Source organism: Tupaia chinensis, unplaced genomic scaffold, assembly GCF_000334495.1.
Source record: "Tupaia chinensis unplaced genomic scaffold, TupChi_1.0 Scaffold000627_1, whole genome shotgun sequence".
Lineage (NCBI taxonomy): Eukaryota > Metazoa > Chordata > Mammalia > Scandentia > Tupaiidae > Tupaia > Tupaia belangeri.
Window position 1 is genome coordinate 1,581,154 of NW_006160147.1, and position 6,685 is coordinate 1,587,838.

A 6,685-nucleotide genomic window follows, 5' to 3' on the forward strand; every position below is an offset into this window, starting at 1 on the left:
CTGGTCTTGCCTGTTTATTACAGCACTATTCATAAGAGCCGAGACATGGGAACCAAGTGAGCTGTCCATCAGTGGAGACGCAGAGAAAGAAAATGAAGTTTATATATGCAGTGCAATACTATTCAGTCATGAAAAAGAATGGAATCTGTCATTTGCAGCGAGATGGGCAAGCCAGAGGACAGGAGGCTAAGCGAAGTAGTCTGGGCACAGAATGCCACATGTTGCATGCTTCTCACTTATGCGTGGAAGATAAGAAAGGTTGGTCTCATAGAAGCAAAGTAGAATGGGGATTCCCAGAGGCTGAAAGAGGAGGGGGAAAAAGGAACAGAGAGGAGCTAGTTAACAGGTACAAAAATAAAGCTAGATAGTCAGATTAAGTTCTATTGTTTTCTTCCTTTTTCTCTTTCTTTCTTTTTTCCAGAAACGTAGTGTTTAATAGGAAAGCTTAGCTCACCCCAGCACTGGATATGGCGTGGAGTCGAAGCAGCAGGGATGGGTAGGTGACCCCGTGGAGTCTCACACGGCGAAGAGGATGAGGAAGGCGACCATCAAACAGAAGAGCTCCGTGGCCTCAGACAGGGCAGAGCCCAGAATGGCACGGGAGAAGAGCTGCTGCCTGAGAGACAGGTTTCAGAGCCAACGATCGGGGTGCCGGACACTGTCCCGATGCCAGCCCCTGATCCAGCCACGCCAATGGTAGTGGCTGCAGCGCCAGTACGCATGGCCACTATGTCAGTGTCCCGAGAGACAGGACTGGTCTGGAACTCCCGCTGGGTCCCCCGGAGGGACGCTGTTTCGCTGCCTTCACTGGCCCAGGAGGCAGACATAGGCCTGCATACACCCCTGGTTCAAGAGCGGATCGGAGCCAGAGAAGTGAGCAGTGCCCAGTGGTCTGCATTTTCTCAGTCTCCCTTTAGCCCTTGGTCTCTCTCTGTTCTTTAGCAGTTAGGGTGACGATAGGTAAAAATAATTTGTGGGTATTTCTTTTTTTTTTTTGAGAGACATTTGCTATAGGGCATGTGCGCTCATCAGAGAGACAGAGAGACAGAAAGCGGTCGGGGGGATGGCCATACTGCAATCCCTTCTTCTCCATTCTCCTCTCAGGATTTTGGGCACACACACACATGGACCCGCATGAATTTCAAGCCACTGGGTCCAGGCCTTGAACTGCGGTCAGCCATGTGAAAGTCCAGCACCTAAACCTCCACACCACCTGTTGGTCTCGACTTCTGTGTGTTTCAAAATAGCTAGAAGAGATTGTGAATGCTCTCAACACAAAGAAATGATAAATGTCTGAGGAGATTAATATGCTAATTACCTTGATTTGATAATTAATACATTGTATACACATGTCTAAATGTCACACTGTTACTCCCTAAGTATGTACAATTATCGCGTGCCAATTTTAAAAATGAACATTGACCAGGCCTTGTCTACTTGATGCATCTTTTATAGGAAACAAGCTCATGTACTTAATGATTGAGTCTACATACATTTAAATTTTTAAATTTTTTTTAGGTTTTTGTCATAGGCACATGTGCTTGCTGGAGACAGAGAAAGGGAAGGTGAGAAACGCCCTCTGGCGGGGAATGGCCAACTGCAATCCCTTCTCTTCCATTCTCCTCTAGGGCTTTGGGGCGTGCATGTACATCATGCCGCTGGGTCTGGGACTTGAACCTTGGATGACCATGTGGGAATCCAGTGCCTTAACCAACATGTTACCTGCTGGTCCCAGTTCTAAGGTTTTTCATAAGCTGGCAGGAGTACTCACATGGTGATAGCCACTAATTACTGGAGGCTGAGCGTGGACTAGTGTGAGAATTCGAAACTCCTGGGTTCCCGTTTTGGGAAAGGGAGACACACTTTTGTAGACGTTTACTTCCAGAAGTCCCACTACCTTCTCACACTGAACACTGGGGGAAATTTTCCTTGTATTACTCACAGGGAGAGAAGAAAAGCAATTATTCTTAAACATGCCCCCAGTACCCCCACAACACAGGCTTTTTCTCTGAGGGAAATCCCAGAGCCTTGTCCTACCTGCGGAAAAGAGTTTTACAGCTCAAACTCCCTCGATTTTGAGATATCAGATATAAGTGAAAATTATGATGACTAACATGTTAGGATTCTAATGAAAAAGTAGATAGCATGCAAGAAGCGAGTCATGGAAGCAGAGAGATGGGAACTAAGGAAGAAGTGAAAGGAAATGCTAAAAATCACAGACACAGTCGCGGAAATAAAGAATACCTTTGAAAGATCAGTTACCACTGAGGGGAGCAGTGAGCTTGAACATACACCAGTAGGACTTCCGTAGCTGAATTACAAAGAGAAAAAGTGAGGGCAAAAAAGAAACAGAATATCCAAGAAACGTGGCTCGATCGTGAAAAGTAGAACATCCGTGTAGCAGAATATCAGAAGGAAAAGAAAGCAAGAAAGGAGAGGGCTGGCCCCATGGCCTGGTGCTTAAGGGAGCCGGAGCCCACATGGCCACCTGAGGCAAACAGCAGCCTGGGCAGCATGAAACACACGCCAGGCATGTGTGCATGCATGCCCATATGCTAGCAGGATGGAGAAATGGAAGAGAAAGGATCGCAGCGTGGCCTCAAGCCAGTGGGGGTTGTTTTCTACCTTTCCCACCTGCTCTCTCTCTCTGGAGGGCACATACCCTCAGGCAAATTAATAGAAAGAAAGAAAGAGAAAGAAAAGAGAAAAAGAAAGAAAAAGGAAAAGGAAGAAAGAAAAATATAGGATATATTTGAAGTAATAATGACTGAGAATTTTCCAAAATGAATTACAGACATCAAAGCACAGGTCCAGAAAGTTCAGAGAACATTAAGCAGGGTATATATACACATACATACATATATGTCATGTATATACATTAAGCAGGGCATATATATAATCATATTCAAACTGTAGAATAACAAAAAAAAAAAGTCTTGAAAGAAGCTAGAGAAATATTATACTTTATCTTTAGAGGAGCCAGGATAAAACATGACACTGGGGGACCAGCAGATGGCATAGCAGTTACGTTGTTGGATTCCCATGTAGTTGACCATGGTTCGAGTCCTGGATACTTAAAACTTACACCGAATGTGTGTGCACGCATGCCCCAAATCCTGAATGGCGACTGGGGGAGAAGAGATCGCAGCATGGTCATTGCCCGGGGTGGGGGGTGATTTCTCACTTTCTGTCTCTCTGTTTATCTCTCTCTCTGATGAGCATGCACACCCTATAGCAAAAATCTCCCCCCCCCAAAAAAATATATACATACGTGACATTGGCCTTCTTGTAGAAACCATGGAAACAAGAGAATGCTGTGAAATGTTCAGAGTTCAAATAAAAATTCCAGCAACTTAGACCTCTGTACTTAGTTTGACCCAACCAACCTTGACTATATTCAAACTTAGGAAGGTAGAAAGATGGGGGGGTGGGTGGTTTAGGGGATATGAATAACAGGAAAAGGTGACCCTTTCCATTTTGGCTACTAATCCTGACATATCTATAATAGATAATAATAAAAAATAATTCTCTACTTAGTAAAGTTATCTTTCAACATTGAAGGAGAAATAAAAACTTTTTTGAAAAAAAAAAAAACTGAGCAAGTTTGTTGCTTATAAGAATTATTAAAAGAAGGAAACCAGCAGTTAGTATAATGGCTATGTCGCTGGACTCCCACGTAGTTGCCTGCGGTTCGTGTCCCGGACCCGATGGCTTAAAATTCACACCAGGCGCGTGTGCGTGCGTGCCCAAGATCCCGAGAGGAGAATGGAGGAGAAGGGATTGTGGCATGCCCATCCCCCCTGGGGGGTGATTTCTCGCTTTCTGTTTCTATGTCTCTCTCTGTCTGTCTGGCGAGCGCACGGGCCCTATAGCAAAAAAAACCTCTCCAAAAAAAAAAAAATGTTTAAAGAACTTCTTTCAAAGTGAAAAAAAAAAAAATGATACAGCGACATAGGTCGGAAACTGAGATCTAGATCGTGGAAAACAGAGCTTCAGGGAAGGAGTAAATAAAATCATTTCCTTTTCGTCTTCCTAATGGATCTACTAAATAACTCTTACAAGTAATAATAGCAGACCAGTCGGTGACGTGGTGGTTAGGGTACTGGATCCCACAGGACTTACTGCGTGGTTCCGGTCCCAGACCTGGCAGCTTGAAATCCATGCTGGAGCATGTGCATGTGCGCCTAAAATCCCAGGAAGAGAATGGATGAGAAGGGCTTTCGGCATGGCCATCCCCTGGGGATGATTGCTCACTTTCTTTGTCTCTCCTTGTTTCTCTGTCTCTCTCTGGCAAGCGTGTGTACCCTATAACAAAACTAAAAATAAAAAAGTTAATAATAGCAACAAACAAAAAGCAAAACAATAATAATAACGATAGCAACAATTGGGGCTAACAGGTGGCATGGTGGTTAAGGTGCTGGACTCCCACATGGCTGACCGTGGTTCAAGTCCTGGACCTAGCAGCTTGCTTTCTCATGTTCTCTCTCTCTGATCAAATTAAAACAATGAAAATGATGATAATAAGTAAAATTAAATAAATGATGTTTTTTAAAAATAATAACAACAAAGTATTGGGTGATTAAACATATTGTAATAGCCAAGAAATATTGGGTTGTTGGAAAAGTCGTAATGTATTTTTCTGGGTTGTTTTTACACAAAAATACATCATGGCTTTTACAATGACCCAATAATTGCCAAATCTGATTGTGGGCACGTAATTGCTCATAATAGCAGCATTTACATTTGAAGAAATTACTGAGAGTGAAATACTGACTTACCCACTTGCTATTGTCATTTTGCTAATTCCCCTCCTCCTCCTTTTTTTTTTTTTTTAAGGTTTTTGCCATATGGTGCATGTGCTCACCATGGAGAGACAGAGAGAGAGAGAGACAGTGAGAATGAAAGTGAGAAATCACCACCCCCAGGGGCACAACCCCTTCTCCATTCTCTTGGGACCTGGGGCATATACACATGCGTGCCCAGTGTGATTTTTAACTACCAGGTCCTGGACTCGAACCATGTGGGAATCCAGTGCCTCAACAATCATGCCACCTGCTGGCCCTGCTGATGTTTCCTGTAAGTCTCACAGCTCGTTTTGGGCATCCGTTCTTCCCGATGCCTTCTGTTTCATTGATTTTTTTTTTTTTTTGTAATGACATATTTTGACCCCCTTCTTATTTCTCTTTTCTTATATTCTATAGACATTTTCTTTGTGATTACATCACAATAAAATAAAATGAAACATCTTAATTCTATCATCTTTTTATATATAATAGCATTCGTGGTTTCCTGATTAAAGTCCCTTAATTTAGAGACACTGCTTGCTCGTTTGCTTATTTGTCCGCCTCCTTTTTGGATACGTGTGTCTCCGTGGATAAACTAGGAAGAAATCTACCCCTTCGTATTTCAAAAAAGGCAAAGGAGGTTGTAATTACTGTAGATTTCCCGCCAATACATTTTCTCCCTAAGAGGAAGTCATTTTAAAAGGGTAAAATAGTTTCCTAGCTAGAATTATCCTTTAGAACTCCCTGTAGAAGTTTGCTCAGTTCAGCAAACAAAATCATTCTTTCATCCTCAATCATGAAATGAAATTTGAACTTTAGGGTTCTGGAACATTAGGACAATTGAAGATACCCACTTCAGAGAGAAGAGTTTAAGTATGGCTAATAGAACCATCTATTTTAAATTAGCAATGTAGGTTCAATTGCATATGCAGTTCTACTTGTTTACATTTCTCTTTATGTTATTGGTAACTTGAATTAGCTTTTTAAATACGGTGTGTCCATTAACATATATGTATTATTATTTTTGTTTTTAAAATTCTAGACCTTTTTTTTTTTTTGGAGAGGTTTTTGCTATAGGGCGCGTGCGCTCGCCAGGCAGACAGAGAGAGACAGAGAGACAGAAAGTAAGAAATCACCCCCCGGGGGGATGGGCATGCCACAATCCCTTCTCCTCCATTCTCCTCTCGGGATCTTGGGCACACATGCACACGTGCCCAGCGTGAGGTTTAAGCCACTGGGTCCGGGATGCAAACCACGGTCAACTACGTGGGAGTCCAGCGACATAGCCATTATGCTAACTGCTGGTCCTTCTAGACCAGATTTTAAAGTGATTTACTGGGACCAGCAGATGGCATAATGGTTATGTTGCTGGTCTCCCACATAGTCAACTGCAAATTGAGTCCTAGACCCGGCAGCTTAAAATTCACAGTGGTCGTTGGGACCAGCAGTTGGTGTAATGGCTATGTTGCTGGACTCCCATGTAGTCGATTGCAGCTCGAGTCCCAGACCCAGTGACTTAAACTCATGCCAGGTGCATGTGCATGCCCAAGATCCCGAGAGGAGAATGGAGGAGAAGGGATTGTGGCATGCCCATCCCCCCGGGGGGTGATTTCTTACTTTCTGTCTCTCTGTCTCTCTCTGGCAAGAGCATGTGCCCTATAGCAAAACCCTCTCTAATCAATCAATCAATCAGTAAATAAGAAAGTCAACCAACCAACCTCACACTGGTCACATGTATGTATGTGCCCAATCTCCTGAGAGGAGAGTGGAGAAGGGATTGTGATGTGGCCATCCCCTCTGGGAGGTGATTTCTCATTTTCTTTCTTTCTTTCTTTCTCTTTCTTTCTTTCTTTCTTTCTTTCTTTCTTTCTTTCTTTCTTTCTTTCTTTCTTTCTTTCTTT

General features: G+C 43.1%; 1 pseudogene; it reads right to left on the minus strand.

Annotated features, from left to right (window-relative positions):
- Window positions 1-516: 516 nt before the first annotated feature.
- LOC114009806 (ATP synthase F(0) complex subunit C1, mitochondrial pseudogene) overlaps window positions 517-6,685 on the minus strand; it is an 8,838-nt pseudogene continuing 2,669 nt past the window's right edge.